The sequence below is a fragment of the Alosa sapidissima genome, chromosome 8 (genome assembly GCF_018492685.1).
Source record: "Alosa sapidissima isolate fAloSap1 chromosome 8, fAloSap1.pri, whole genome shotgun sequence".
NCBI classification, from domain to species: Eukaryota; Metazoa; Chordata; class Actinopteri; order Clupeiformes; family Clupeidae; genus Alosa; species Alosa sapidissima.
This window is the reverse complement of record NC_055964.1, coordinates 15,206,477-15,223,320: the sequence shown is the minus strand read 5'-3', so window position 1 is coordinate 15,223,320 and position 16,844 is coordinate 15,206,477. Positions and strand designations below refer to the sequence as shown.

The 16,844-nt window shown below is 43.5% G+C and overlaps 1 protein-coding gene across 6 annotated transcripts in view; it reads right to left on the bottom strand.

The window, feature by feature from the left end:
- The window catches only part of unc5db (unc-5 netrin receptor Db), a 104,655-nt gene that overhangs the window by 46,701 nt on the left and 41,110 nt on the right, over nt 1–16,844 (bottom strand). Inside the window, exon 1 of one of the 6 annotated variants that reach the window (XM_042101143.1) lies at nt 14,409–14,475. The exons of the other annotated variants lie outside the window; for them this stretch is intronic. The gene's annotated coding sequence lies outside the window, so the exon portion shown is untranslated. Of the gene's footprint in view, nt 1–14,408; nt 14,476–16,844 lie in introns of those variants that run through there. 6 annotated transcript variants of the gene reach the window in all.

The window sequence follows — 16,844 nt, the reverse complement described above, 5'->3', positions numbered from 1 at the left end:
AGATTACAGTGTTTTTCCAGATGTGAATCAAAAATAAATCAGAGCGAATTGCACATGAATGAAATGTGTTTGTGTGAAGTGCCACGGTTGTGGTGTGGCTGGGGCAGTAAATACATCTCATCACAGTCGCAATTTAATCCTGTGCGCACATCATCGAGTTGTCGGCACCATAGGTGCAGAGACTTTCTCAGCCTAAGTGCACAATGAACTGTTTTCTTCCCCACACAGCAGTCCCTTACACCGCTGCTGCCAACAACGATGTTGCCTCATTTAAAAGTTAATACCTAGGACATCAGAAGAGGATATATCATTGCTCCGGCTAAAGCTGTGGGGAAACCACTGCGGCCCGTCTTAGGGTTTCTGATAAATAAAGCGGTGGAAGAGAGACTAGTCCCTTCTTTCTGGGGATTCATGGGAGAATAATACTCAGGCCCATCAAGCTTTCTGTAAAGTGTTTGATATGACTAAGCCACGCAGATCTGCAGAGAAAACCCATGAAAGTCATTATAGCCAACCATCAAATCCAATTTTGTCCACCGCAAATCGAATTGACCAGCTCTTCTCCTCTGCCTCCCACATTTTGTATCATGTTAAATGGGTATAATAATTGAACGAACACGTACAGCACAGGGGACACGCGCACAAAAACATGCGGACGACGTATTCTGTTCCTTCGGAGCAGATGAGGACAGAGCAGGACAGCCATTTGCACATGTTGTGCGCTGTGCGCTGTTTGAAACACATTTACTTCAAATCTGCAGAGATCTAAGTCTAAGGCAAAGGTTCTAAAAAATATTTATTTCTCCAGTGATAATGATAACTACTGCAAATAAGCAGCACTGTATATATATATATATATATATATATATATATATATATATATAGTCATTGAGGACACAATGAGGAGATAATTAAGGCACTAAATCCCTTTGCAAATGAATGACAATCAAGTGTTAAATGACTTTGATTATACCTATGCATTTGAGAGAAACAAATCTTTTTCCATAAATGAATAAATGACATTGTAAAACCAAAGGCGGTTAAACATTACAAAATGAAACCTAGTTGGTTGCTCAGTACAGTGTTTGTCTTCAAAGACCCCTTGATGTTCAGCTTTAGCACAGCACTTCTCAGGTGCTAACGAATGCACTGCACCATTCAGAACCCTCACAAACCTGGTGTGCCCTCCTGCCTACAATCATCCACCATCTATAAACTAGCCAATGAAACTGTGGACTTTTTGAGCTGTCGTCTCACAATGTATCTGCTGCCACAGAGTCATCCGAGGTAACAATTCGTTAAAGAACGAGTGGGGGGGAAATGAGCAGAGAAGAGGAGTCCCACTTGGCAAATATTATTTTCGATGTGATAGGTGGCGAAGATGAAACACCAGAGGTCGTCAACCTGTGGAAATTATTCATGTTTCATCACCCAGCTTAAGTCTCTGCAACTGAAAATTAGGGGGTAATTTTAGCTGCCATATGTCACCGCATTCAGGCACAAGAACAATGTGATGGGTTAAATACCCTTTTAAGGTGTGCTCTTTGGTAACAGGCGCACTCAAATACAGAAATAAAAATGCTCTGACAGGACTTGGTCTCTTCTGACGTGAGTTTTCCCTGGTGTGTCACCACCATTTTTGAGAACACAAAAACACACAAAAAAAACATAAAAGTCAAAAAAACAAACCAGACAAAAAAAAAAAAAAACAGTTGCCACTTGACACCACAAAACAGCCTGAAACAAACTGTAGTATTCTAACCAAGGCATAATCCAGAAGGACGCTTAATGAATTACAAGAGAATGGGTGGTCTTCCATTAATAGACAAGATACTTTTTTGATTGGAACTGGAGTTCACGTTCTCTAACCGTCGCCAACAAGCTCATTAAAGACTATTCCATAATGCTGATACACTCGCTGCAGTCAAAGGTAATTGATAATTGGAACAAGGTGACAATCCACGCTCCATAAACCCTGCCGCTCCTCAGCCCACCCCACCCACCCCCCACCTCTTTTTGCCGTCTCTCATGATAGATGCTCATAAATATGGGGGCTTAATGAATCCAATGAACGCACTGCCAATAAGTCACTTAAATGCCCATTACGCCTCCTAATTTTACAAAGCATGTTAATAGTCCTTGTGGCCACAAGTCAACCCTGCGTGATGTTCATCCCTAAAAAAGCACTGGGTGGCCTTCCGAAGGGTAAAGGATCACACCAACCTCTGCCCTGTGCTTAAGTGGGAGGGTGAAGCCCCCAGGGCAGAGCACCAATCATCAATCATCTCTTTTTATCTTGTCTGCAGCGGCAGACATGGAACAGTATTTCTATATTTGGGTTGAGGAAAGGGTAACTGAAATGGCAAAGGCTTTGAACAGCTGTTGAAAGAGAGGCTGCATAGCGAGTAGTGAATTGACTTGTGTAAACATAAAAAAAATCACTGAAATTCATTTTTAAGGGAAAGAGTTTTCAAAGATGGTGAGTGAGTGTGCACTGGGAAAGTTGTTGCTTTGGTGAACAGAAGAGTATTTTGCAAATGCCTTAATATGGTATACTGACACATCATCAGACTGTGATATGCTTTGCTTTTCTTGTAAGGGAACACCATCACCATCTACAGCAAGGGGGCTGTAGGGAGGTTCACAGGCATGTTTACTGATGTTTTACTTCGGCCTGATTCTTCTGACAGAGTGCCACAGCAACCCTGACTGTCAGCAATGCCGTTTTATCAGTTTACCCCAATCAAAGGTAATGGACAGCAACGAAAATGGGCTACAGGGAGAAGATGACACTTAGCTCCTTATCCAGCAGCAGCCACTGTCCTTTTTCGGTTACTCGGCACTATTTCACCACGGCTCAAAACACAAAGTCCTTTAAACCGCTCGCTTTATTCTCACACCCATCATATCCCGGGGGACTTCTCAGGGGGGCTTTATTTTTTATTTTATTTTATATTTTTTTCCCCTTTCCCGAGCTGAGTTTCAGTGCTGAGACAGATGGAAGAGAGTCGAAGGGAGCGTACAGTGCATGGTGAGAGGGAGAGAGCGGGGGGCTTTACATGGCGAGCGCCCGCTTGGATTTCATCAGGCCCGGGCTTCGTTTGAAAGCTGCGATGTCAGGAAATGTCAGGCTAATCCCGCAGCTGAGGTGAGAGGACTAGCTGGGAGCCGGGGCGTGCAGCCGCGCTCGTCTGCACTCTCCATTTCTCTTCGAGACCTCTGCGTGAACTCTGCAGGGGCAACGCAGCGAGGAGAACTCACGGACGCCGCACACTTTCGCATATAGAAACACAGACACACACACCCACACACATACACACACACACATTTGTGCCCACATATTCAAAATACACACAAACCAGGAGGCACAGACAATAAGGTATTATAGTCGGCTGGTATGTCCACGTGCATCAAATACTAAAGCATACATGAACATCAAAGATGCAGGAGAAACATAGTGTACTGTGACTTCTTGAATGACTTGTGCGTAGTATATGACTTGGCATTGCGTCATTGGCAGACAATGTTTAAGGTTTGGGGTAACTCGGAACACTTTCCAGAGCAAACTAAATGTACCATTATTTGCCTCTGAATAATAATCCAGTCCACATCCGCTACGGGGTGATATTTTCTTAACCACTAAAGCGATAATAGTTTCAAAGCCTATGGGCATAGCTAGAGGCATACCAGGCACCAGAAGCTGGCTTTGAATAAAACAGAAATATGAGGTCATTATTTCCAAAACAAAGCACTGATTGAACAGAAATCAAGCTCTGAGAGGGTTTTATTATTTGACGGCTCTGTCATCAAATATTTCAAAAACAAATCACTGCAGTTTAAGCAGTTTGTGCTGAAATATATATATCTGGGGAGAAGGTCTCTCATGTATGAATTGTAAAAACAAATCTTTTTGTACAGATTTCAATCTACAGCATATGTTTCAATTTAAAAGCGCGCAGAGAAAGGGTTCAGAAAACAGACTGCATGGAACTTTTAAGTTGCACCACACGCATTCACACGCTTTCTGATCACATAGCAGCGGCGACTCCAAATCGTATCATCCACACAGCAAAACTATCCCCCCCGAACCCATCCCACCCCAATTATCTGCACACTTTGATTTATTAATAATGTGAGTAAACAGCAGCAAGGCAGTAAGTCTTGCGGCGCCGTTTATGGATACCACAGATTATGCGCTTCTCATTATCGCCATCACAGGCCCGCAGATTGTTATAACATGCAATAACTCCAGACTCGTCCTACGCTAACACCCAAAAAGTCATTGTGTGAGTTTGAAGTGAAATGCCAAAAAGCCTCGCAAGCTTCTTCTTCTTCTGTTGAGATTAGGGCCCAGCTCACTCTAAGCGGTCACGCCGTTTTGGAGCGATTTCATTTTCTACACTTCACCCTCTATTGAGTTACGCAGCATTGTCGCTGGAAATCAATAGAGAAGATATAGTCCTGCTTTCACTGAATAAAAAAAGCATACCACCAAAGACTGAATCTACAGATATGGCCAGACCTTGATGGAGAAAAAGAAATAGCACGCTTTAGACATGCTGTATTCAATTTAGACATGCTGCTACCTGAGGTGATGTAAGAACTACAATCCCCTTCCTCCACCCAGCCAAGCTCTATTTCTCTCCTCACACAGAGGTTTATCTCCAAGGAGCCACCCAATTACATGGCAGATGGATCCACACTCGACAAACCTGTAAAACTCCTAGTTGGAGACCAGGTTTTTTCAGAATAATTACAGCCTATAGATCAGGTGCCTTGTCAGTAACGGGGGGCTTCACTGTCGAGTCTGCACTTTACTCAAGAGGCCATAAGCAGCTACACTGCCGGCTGATTGACACAGACAGGCTTTGTCGGTTATTGACATACTACCTCTGTGCTCTTCCCAGAGGGGATTGAAATTCTTCCATTAGACTCTGGCCAGGAAGCTGCCAGCGCTGAGTGATCTACTCCGCTTCCCCATGTAGGTTCTTTTCTAAAGCCATCTTAAGCCTCCCATTGTCCTTGCCCCAAAAGTCCTAGAAGCTTTTTTTGGGGAGGGTGGTGTTAGGTGGAGTGGTGGGGGAGCACTGAGAGAGAGAGAGAGGAGAGAGGAAGGGTTTCAACAATCGAACCCAACATGCAGCGGTAAGCTCTGGAGAGTGTGAGAGAGGTGGGGGAGAGGGGGTGGGGTTGGGTTGGGTTCGGCTACACTTCCAGCCAGCTCAGCACCTGAAACCAGACGACTCCTCAGCTCTGATGTCTCCTCCTCACACTTTTGCTCTCACACACACCCACACCCACACACTTTCAAACACATACTTGCGCTCATGCACACTCTCTCTCTCTCTTTCACACACACACACACACACACACACACACACACACACACACACACACACACACACAGACACATTGATGCACATAAGGCATGCCCCTGGAAGCTTGGCTTTCATTAAGGGTGTCATTTTCTCTTATCAGCTGCATTAGTCCTCAGATAGACTCCTGTGACAGCTGGCGGGGGGCTTCATTTCTTTTCTCTCTGTCTGTCTGTCTGTCAGCCCCTCTCTCTGCCTCTCTCTCTCTCTCTCTCTCTCTCTCTCTCTCTCGTTCCCTCCTTCCTGATTTAACTTGGATGGATCAGGCGACTATCTTGACAGTTCTTTCGGAATGGCTACAGACAGCAATCAGTCAGTGGAGTGCCACTGATATGGCCTAACGACCGAGACCCCAGCCAAGTCCGCAGACTCATCAGAAATGCCCCACTGTTTGTTCTGTGTATATAAAATACATCAAGGCACAGTCCATGTCACTGCATGGCTGCGAGATACACTCTCTGGCTCTCTAATTCAGACCACTGCAAGCTAATGATCATTACAATATTTTACAGCATATGGTAGGAACAGTTCAGCAAACAGATGGATACATATATTCACTGTGGGAAACAGTGCATAGATCTCTCAACACCCAAGTGACACTGCAATCTACTCTAACATACTGGCAGGGCTTGTATCTCAATGGGTTGAGCTCATACAAATGCCACAAAATTATGTTTTGAAGGACACATGTCCTGTAGGCTTTGCCATGTACAGAAAAGCTAAGCAAAAACTGCAATGTTTCACCAAAAGGTATTTTTACTAGGGAAGGTCAAATGTGTTACTGTAAAATACCGCTGCTGTGGATTAAACTGAAGCAGCCATGACTGACAGAAATCGTTTCTGATGCAAATTTCTGTAATGAGAGCGAATCCTTGCTGAATCTCATTAAACAGTTCATTCCTTCTTCTCTCTTGTGGGAGCGGTTCCCATCTCCTGTGACATCGTTTAACTTTTCCCCAGTGTCTGTGTCACAGTCTCACACGACGCAGTCACGCGATCGCACTGCAACAATCAGACCCGACTGCACTTCCCCCTTCAGATGTATGTTACGCCTGGTGAAAAAAGGCACGCTGTGCTTCTATCGATTCGCCATTCCCTGAGGAAAAGCGGGGTTCTGCAGGTCTAGGGCTTCATCTCTGTCATGTGACACGCTGTCCTTTCATACGCGGTGCCAGCAAGACAGAGTGTTTGAGTACAGAAACATGAATGGAATTGTGGCTATGCTACAGCAACACACCACAGCAAAGGCCCCAAATTGTTCATTTCTTTAGTTAAGAACAAAAGCAAGGAGCCTCAGCTCTGCTACACTTTCACAGATACCTATTGAGTTTTAAGTTCAAAACTAGGTGATAGCACTTTAGGCTTTGCTCCCTTGCCATGTGCTCGAGTGGCACCACCTCTGCCACCACACCAACTTACACTCTCTCCAACTCAACTAATACAGCACAAACGAAGTCGGTCCACTTTGAACTAGTTGGAGCCCCCTTTTGGGGTGACTGGGGCCAGTAATTGCAGATAAAGTCTGTGTAGAAAGACCAGGGGGGCTGTTGTGTGGGTTTATTGAAGCTGTGGGCTAGCTGTATACACACCCACCTTGGAATGGGAACTGTAACTTTATTGGTTGGAGTGAAGAGCTATGGTGACTTTTTTATGAGTTTAGTACTACTATAAGCAGATATGATCACTGTGGCTGATGGGGTTTTTATTTCCCCTTTTAAACAGTGACATATTCACCCCCAGGTTAGGCTTTGGTTGTTCTGGTGAAAGTAAATAACATATAATTTTTTTTACTCATTTGTATTCCTCGATTCGAGATTCGCCGGCCCTCAGGGTGCATTTCCAAAAGGCAGCGCACACGGCATTACTGGTCGGCTGCAAAGGGTTGACACAGCAACGGCAGCACTGGAACGCGAGCACATATCCAGTGACGCTACTATGTATTCAGCGCCACAAAGAGGAAATCAGTCTAAGCTCTTTCCCAAACAATACGGATTATTCAGGTTTTCTGTACATAAGAACACAGGAAAGACTAAATGAGCCTTGGCAGCCTAATTCGACTAGCAGTTTCACCCACTCATTCACACACACACACACACAGACACACACACACAGACACAGACACACACACACACACACACACACACACACACACACACACCACAACACGCACACTTCCTTGCCATTGGAACTTCCGCCTACTCACTCCAATGGGGAACAAAAAAGAAACACAGCACAGAGTTAAATGCCCCCCACTCTCTCATTTTTATGACTCTTATATATGCTGCATGCCAGCCGTATACTAGTGGGAGGAAAGGGAAAATAGTCCACCCTGGGCCGTGATTGCTGGGTAAATAAAGTCTCCAAAGACAAAGAGCCTTGTCATTGAGGCTGGTATATTTACAAGAGGGGAGAGGAGGGATATTGAAGGGGCAGGGTGATATTCCAGGCAAATGACCCATCAACTTGAGGCACACTTGGATAAATCTTGTTTAATGGCCAGCTGCAAGTCTAACCTACCGTGGTGTGTGTTCAAATAGTTGTTGAAGTAGCAAGAATGACCTGTTTTGGAGGGGGGGGGGGGTGACTTAGAAAACATTAGTTATAGAACCCAATAGTAAAATAAGTATAAAAACAGCAGGGAAAAACAACAAAAACTATTACTTTAATTCTACAAGCCAATTATTGTGTTCCAATGCTTTCCACAAAGGAAAACTAGAGCAGCAAAGTGCAGTTTTCCTCACATATTAAATGCTATTATATGAAAAAGCCAAAAGAAGCCTCATGTTGACTCTGACTGTGAGTGGAATACAAAGAGGCTTCGCCGTTTCTTCCTCTCTTTTCTTTCCGTAATGAAAAGGAAACAGGAGACAGGAGGATTTCTGTGGCACAAGCACTCTTGCAGGCCTCGCTGCTGTAAATCCACTAAAGTGTGACAAATCAAACGCACTCGCTCAGGCCTGTGAAAAGCATTAAATGAATTCACATCTGGCCTCTGTGTGTGCTTTTTGTAATGTCGATTCAAATCACATTCCAAACATTCCTTTGGAGCCGTTCGGTTCAATAACCAATTGAATCAATAAAGGTGAACATGTGTTCATGTTTAAATATTCTGTAAAGTATTACAGTGCTAAACATGACCAGCAGTGAACACCTTAACATTTCAGCGATGCGCATCACACCATTTCCCTCCTCACAGCCAGCCAATGATCAGCTGCCATTTTGGCTCTCAGTCTCCCCGGCCTCCTCCCGAAGAGGTGATGTTATAACACGTCATTTGGGTCTTAGCTGAGATACTTAGAGTGAGAGGAAGGCGAGAGAAACTGCTGCTCCCCTATGATCTCATTAAACGCTCACGACAACGAACAGTGCTCTCCTCAGGCAGGGCCAGTGTGAGATGGAGACCCAAAACAAACAGAGGCCAGCCAGACACCAGGAAAAAAAGCCATATTTATAGAACGCATAATGATGCACCTTTGGGTCATAGGGGCACAAGAAATACATCAAAAACACAGAGAACTTTTGGCTGCAGGGTACATTAAGGACACTCCTATAATCATACGGCAACGCTTACTCATTTCACAATTGGTTTGCCTTCAAAAATATCAGCGATAATCACTGTGTAATCGTACAGTTGAGCTGAAGCATAAGCAGCCTAGTCTTTTTTCAACTGAACTCATTTTGTTAATTGTACATGACATATTCTGCACAACATTTTGAAGGCAACCGACTTTGCGAAAATCCTCTCGGGCTGCTGTCTCGTTCTGTGCACTGCTGACCATAGATGAGGAGGCAGGCCGCATATGTACCAATTTGCAAAGTGGTGGCGCTAAAAAAGATGAAAGTAATGAAAATGATAATCCTAAACACGCGGGACTGGCATCGGCATCTGCGATCTGCTGAGCAAAAAAAAAGAAGCTGACACCAATCCAGCTGGATCTCCAGGATCCTCAATTATCCAAGAGTCTTATGTAAGTTTATTAGATTCTCTGGTAGCTGCCAGAGAAGTATCTATATCACAGTGGTGAGCAAATAAAGAGCATGGCACCAGCAAAGGTCAGTGGCTTAATACAGGAAGAGTACAGCAACTGATGTCCAAATAGCAACACCATCAGTCACCAGCAGAAAAGTGAGCATCTTGCCTGTGACTATGTTGAATGCAAAGCATGTCCTTCACACAGTGATGGGGAACACACAACACTACGTGGTTCGACTAAGTAGTAAGTCAGGTTCCAGTCTCCCATCAGCTTGAACTGAGAGGGGGCAAAAGAAATATGATTAATGATTTGGTTTGGCTGTAAATCAGTGAGATATTGAAACACAGCCCTACATCAACAAATAAACAAAAACAATGCATGCTAACGTAATGTAGTTAAGCATTTTATCGGTCATAAAACTACAGAATATGTTTATTTTAGGTGAAATGTTTCCTTTCCACAACATTCAACATTTTGCCTCTATGACAGCAGCTTATAGCTTCCATCATGCCCTACTATCTTAATTTGAATGCATTGAAATTCCCACACACCTGAGAGAAATCAAGGTCTTCCATATTTGAAGGAGTCGCATATCACAGTGCACCAGAGCGCAAGAGGGTTCCTTTATCAAATATTGCCATGTGGTGACAGTTCAGAATACATTAAAACTAAAAGACAGATTTTTGGGGGAATGGGGCAACAGCCTTTATTGTGTTTTGAAGCAAAATGACATCTGAACTGTGGACAGCACTGTGATTGTGGTAAGAGTAGTGTGATTGTGGGGGAGGATTTTTGCTACTGCTGTTGTTTCCACTTTCCAGCGCTTTATTTTTTTATTTTTTGATAGAAAAATAAATAAAGGAGAAGAACTGCAGGCGGTCGTGAGAGTGCAGCTAGCCGTGTGTTGGTTGGGGTGATTTTTAAGGGATAACAAATGTTCTCTGCGATCGATCAGCAACACAGGTTCATGTCATCTCTCATATTCTTCAGGCGGCACATAGGGACTATGGCAGAGAAGAGACCCGTGCAGGAAAAGGTACCAATTGAACAGATAACATCTGCTTGCTTAGATCATGATGTACTGGGTGCACAGCCCAGGAGCGTGAAGCCAGAGTGCATCTCAGATGCTGGGCTACGAGAGGCACGGTACATCCCTACTTTGTACATCCCATCGATTCCAACTCGGAGTCAGAAATCTGGATAGGTGTCAGCAAGACATTTGAAGAAATGGATTAGAACATCCCACCAAACATCTAGAATCAATTATGGCACAACTCTTGAATGATGAACCTTTTTTTGTAAACCAGAGACCTGTGAAGAAGGCTATATAATAGAACATGGTCAGAGGGAAACAAGGCTCTTTCTGTAAAGGCTGATGTCCATAGGTGGCTGCGTTAGAGGAAAATAAAATAACTGACTAGCAATCAATAGGCACCTGTCACACATTCAGCTGGTGTTCAATCAGCCGACTATTCAATCAGATGATGAATGGTCAAAACACAAGGCGTGTTTCCCCCTGCAACAGTCACCCAGCTAACAATGAGCAATTATATTACGTCACATGCCATTAATAATATATTATTATAACACATGCAATTAACTCGTATGCCTTACCAAGATGAACAAGAAACAGCACGAGCAAACTTTAGTCCCAATAAAATGACTCAAGGCAGGCATTCATGATGCGTATTTACAAGTATGACCTTATAACCCTCATAACGACAATTCAAAGTAATCTGACATTTGAAAGAAATATTCTGACAGATGTGCTTTCAAGGTTTTCTCTTATGACAAGTCTTTTCAACTTTTTCAAAAGGTGGCTGTCCACAATGTGCCATTTTGTGGATGGACTGACTTAGTGTATTATATTAGTGGATCTGTGGACATTTAAACACTGCTACACTTACCATATGGCAAGCTTTTGAAACCTTGCACTTAAAAAGTATGGTCCACCCAAAATATACACTACTGCGACAACCATAGACATTTTTCACACTGTCATCATATCCCAGATTATAGCACTGAATTGCCTTGAACCCCATCACCTTCCCTGCAGCTAATGGTGAATAATCATTGATAATTGGCAGCCAGCAGCCTTTAACAAAACGAGAAGTGATTAATGCTAATTAGGACCGGATGGAAAGTGTGCGCATTCATGCGATTGACCTTCCCTTGTCTTCTAACCTCTCCCTCTCCCGGCCCATCCCAGCCCGACCTCCCTCCACAGCCACAGCCCTGCCCCTGAGCAGCCCGGGACCCAGCACGCATGCCGTAGCACTCCTTCCCCCCTTCACAAGGCGCTCTGCTTTGGCCGCAGCCTAGCACATACAATCGAATATGCTGTTTCAACACGAGAGCAGGTCGGGCTGGATGGCTGGCAGGCCCGAATAGCTAGCCGGCTGCATTCACCCGACAGGACACACATTCTGAGAGTTGGGGGGGGGGGGGGGGGAGGGAGGAAGGGGGGAGAAGAGAGGGCGAGAGAGAGAAGAGAACAAGCCGAACGAAAAAGCTGACGGGAGGTGCTATAGCCACAAAGCCTCTTTCTCGCAGGGCTCATGATCTCTTCACATTTATATCTCGCCACTCCTGACTCTCGCTCTCTGTTCTGAAGAGGGAAGTGTAGAGTCAGCATTCCCCTTAGGGTGGGAGAGAGAGAGACGAGCCCAAATGGTGGTAAGACAAGCCAAGACCATTTCAAGGCTGGACAACGGACTGCTTATTAAGCAGTTATTGTTTTATAATGATGTTCAAAAATCCATGATAAATAACTCGCTCCATAGAGGGGAGGGGGGGGTTGGCTGGCATTTGTAGTTTAGCAGAGTAGTTGAAAATGCACATTGTGATCATTTCATTCAAGTTCCCTGGCTCGTTAATTAGCTGTAAATTGCTACATTTAAAAAGACAGGAGCCTTCTTTTCATCAAAAACATAGAACACTGACATAAAAGCCAAATGCAAACAGTCCACAAACAGCACAGATTAGCATGGAGAACCGTTTCAAAAGACAGCATCTATTCAAGTCAGCACAGGGGTTCAAACTGGCCTTGCGGCCGAGATAAAGAAAGGCAACAGAAAGGAACACTGAGATCTGTCTTTGCATATCAGTAAAAGGAATCGGTGAACACTGCTGATTGTCAGAAACCGAGCTACATCCAACTCGTCCTTGACCTTCACGCTTTTCACTGATTTCGTGACAACTGCCTTCCACAGACAGAACTGAAAAGCTGAGGCAACAACGACGTACACATGGAAGGAATTTTCTTTTGTTGCAAAACAGTAAGATCCTCAGGGATTAAAAACTGCTTTTCAGAGATGGCCTCATAAAAAAGCATGTACAGTGTATCTCTCTTTATCTGAAGTAGGGCCTACCTTACGTGCCAACCAACCAACCAAAGCTCCGACAGCTCAGAACATCACAGCAGCTTAGCCTGATGTAACTTCGGTCAACCCAGCCTCATAGTAGTCTCAGCTTACCCAAGAAGAGATAGCCTTGGGTCTATCAATTCCCCCAATTACAAATGCTGTGTTTTCTCATATATTGCCAGCTTCTGTTTTCCCACCAAAAACAATGCAACTTCTTTTACCCTTCATTCATAACACGGTCAAGAGAAGGGTGAAACACAGCAAGGTAGACTGTTTATTCACACTTTAAGAGGGAGTTTTAGACGAACACTAATGATTTTCTATACTAGTCTTATCATGTTGCCCAATAGAAGGGCTTTTGCACCACACTCTCAAGCCCAGCGTGTTTGGCTCACTCACTCTGTATATCTCACAGCGGCCTCCACTGTCTGGTGGGAATTAATTACACATTCTCTCTCTAGCGCTGCTCTCATAGCCAACACAATGAAATAAGCACGAGCAGACTCCAGTCAACATCTACACAAATGAATAAAACAACGTGCCGCTATCTACAGCTCTCATCTCCCTTTTGTCTGAGATGTTCCACTTACGAAAATGCTGACTCCCTCAGTTGTGTGGGTTCGTGACTGGTGGAAAAGCGTTCACTTTCGTTGGCAGTCAAATTCCCACAACAATATTCTGAAATTTTCATGAATATAAATTTCCCGTAATACATACTGACAACTACTAATGAATAACCCCCTCCACACACACACACAGCAAGTCAGCAAGAGTGAGATTTGTTTTTTTCATCCCAGAAAAATATCACTACATGAATCAGAAGTCATCATTTGGTGAAGTACTTCAATTAATCAATTCACAGTGTTATCAATTTTTTCAAAAATCCATTCATGTCCTACAGCAGTAAGTGGTAATTACTATGAAATGGACAAAGCAACGGCGGCTTTATAATTGGAGGAGCAGGACAAAAAAAATGTGGGTTAGTCTCACCTTGTGTTCTGTGCACAAGGACAGCACTAGGACACCCACGCTGGTGAAAGCTTTCTTTGGGACACAGATCTTGCTCATGCTGCACTTTAGAGCACAAATCAATGCTGATTGAAAGGGACAGACTGCTCGACGCTGTCAATAGTCGTCTCGGGGTGCAGCATTTCGCCCGCTCACTCTCGCGCGCCGGAGACACGCGTCTGCAGAGCCACGGATTGGCAGCCGAGTGGCACTCTTCACAAACAACCGAGCCACCGTCGGAACAAGCGGATTGGGGAGTCAGGGCAGATTAGTGCTCGGGGAACATCCCTTGAAGAACCCACCTATACAGAGAAGAAAAAAGACCTACACACAGGAAGGCACTATCTCATTCGCCACACTAGCTTCTTTTTGTTTTGACCCGAAACAAAACTACATTTCCTGTTGCTGGTTTCACTGACACAATTTACTTGTACATGACAAGAGACAAAATTCCAGCGTTGCCTTGTGTTCGTCTGCGAAGGAATTTGAAGCCAGCAGTCTAAGTGACACAGCTAAGATCACGGTCAAAAACAGAGGCTTGACTAAGCAGGCCCTTTGTAGACGAAACAGCATAACGGGCGAAATAGGCGTCAAAAAAGCGTCAGCATCTGGTTAGCGAGCAGTGGTGAGGACCTGCAGAGCGGAGTACATTATTAAATGTAATGAATGTCAGCGCATTCTGTCACCTGATACATCTGGTGCCAATTATATTGACAGGCCGAGGCTCTCCCAGTACCCAATGCACTGAGGAGCGCTTCCTTCAGCCCTCCTGACATCTGCCTCATTATCCGCCAGTGGAAGAAGACGGGGGGTTGGGGGGGGTTGGGGTGGGGGGAGACAGAAAAGGAGGAAAGCAGGTTAGCGGACGTGTACATGCCCTGGGCCTTTCGCCTTTTCAGGAGGTTTCCAGGGAAGAGGTGGGACAGCGCTCATTCCTGCAAATCTCTGCTCACCTCTCTCACCCTTAAGCTATTATTGATGATGGAGAAGCTGAGCAGAATGTAAATATCAGCTCCAAGGGAATGGACATTTAAAAGTCATATTTAATTACACCGTTATACAATAGGTATGCAACAGGCACGAGTGCCATTCATCAACCTTTTTTTTTCTCTCTTTTGTCCTACGTCGGAGTTTCTTGTCCAAAATATGACAAATGCCTTGAGAGAAACATTTATTTTTAAATGAATAGCACTGGCTTTATGAGCCATTCGAGAAGAATGTTCACATATCACTGCTGAACTCTGGGTTTAAAAAAAAAAAAAGGCCCAAATCAGTTAAATAGTTAATGAAGCTGAAGGCCAGTGTGAGGGAGAAGGGTTTGGACAATAATGAAAACTATATTGAATAATGTAAAAAGTGAAGAGAGTGGATAAAAATAATTCATCCTTTTTTTACTCTGCTCCTATAAGGTCTCGTAATGATGGACAGACAGAATTGCCATGCATAATTTAACTAATTTTAAAGGGCAGACATCCCTTTGACAATTTGTAGGCTTTGTACAGAGTGTCATCGGTGCTCTATCTTTGAAGATCACTGAAGCAGTGCGGGCTCTCAAGGTTCTTAAGCTTGATACCATACTTAAGGGCGATAGCATCTCATAGTCATTGATTTAATGTCATTTAAGCACACGGCTGATTCATTTGTAGGTTAAAAGAATTTCAATGAAACTGGAGGCATAGATGGTGAGACAAACTAATGTGAGATGTTGAAAATTACATCTTTAGACTACAGTGATGATCAAAAATCCAGAAGTCTGGACAAACTTTACTCATTACCTACAATTGCACAATAAACAGTCAGGGATTTCCAATTCAAAACCCTTAAATTAAGAATCAAATTCGTAATGATAAGTTTAACTATGCTTATTTAACTTTAACTTAACTCATTATCCACAGGAGAAGAGTGGATTGTGCATTTTCTTACATTATTTAACAGTGAGATATCAATAGCAGTACAGAGAAAACAAACTGTGAGTGTGCTGCAGCGATATTGATATTGCACCAGTGCTATATTTCCAGCAGAATGGTAATATCACATTTATACTAGCAGGCCTGTGGCATTAAAAAGTTTAAAAAGAAAAAGAAAACCTGCACTTAGATCACAACCTGCCATTTGAATCACAGCACAGCACATTGGGGGAAAACTCTCATTCAACAATTTGCAGATTGCCGCTGGCGAACACCATCTTGTAAGAGAGAGGCGGCTTTCAGAATGATCATGCAATTGAAACTCAGATAAAATCTGTTCTAGAAATAATAAAAAGAAGTCCTCGCTGGTTTGGATACTACCAGGAAATTACAAAGGGATTATAAATCTATAATTGTCAATGTTGCATATGTAATGTAATGTAGAAGATTATACTGTTTGTATAGGGTAACCAAAGGTGCCCTTCGCCTGCTCTTTGGCACTGTGGTGGGTTTTTAAATACCCTCTATCTGGACATACAGGGGCAGTTAATCTTCTAGGTTACCATAGAGGCCTCTCCATTCATGTGTTGCCAAAATGGAAAACTGACCACTAGTCACATACCTTTATTGTAGACTAGCTCAAAGAGTCCTATTGTAATGACAGGTCTTTTCAAAGACTTATCACTGAACTGTATACTATATAGTCCCAGAGAACTATATAACATATAATCCAGAGCACATTCAATGAAGACAATATCAGTGTGTGTGTGTGTGTGTGTGTGTGTGTGTGTGTGTGTGTGCGCGCGCCATGCGTGGGTGTGTGTGTGTGCACATGTGCGTATAAACATGAATAAAAAAAGTAGTACTCACCTACAGAAGAAATAGATCAGGGCATGTCAATGAAAAAAAGAAAAAAAGAAACTATTAGTGGAGTTAGTACATTGGACACAGTAGAGTACATGCATACGTACAATGGCATAGAGTCACTAACAAGGCTAGATTATAAAATAACTGATTAAGTCAGATTACAAAATAATGATTAAGGCATAATAAACCACCTATGCATACAGCATGTTGTCCCACATGAATACAATTTTGTGATACCAGCAGTACCACTATTTTTACACTTCTCAGATAATCAATCAATGTCAGCAACGGAGAGCATTGTCGAAGCTTGACAGCCAGGTCCCTGGGTGCAGAGATACCAGCTGACTT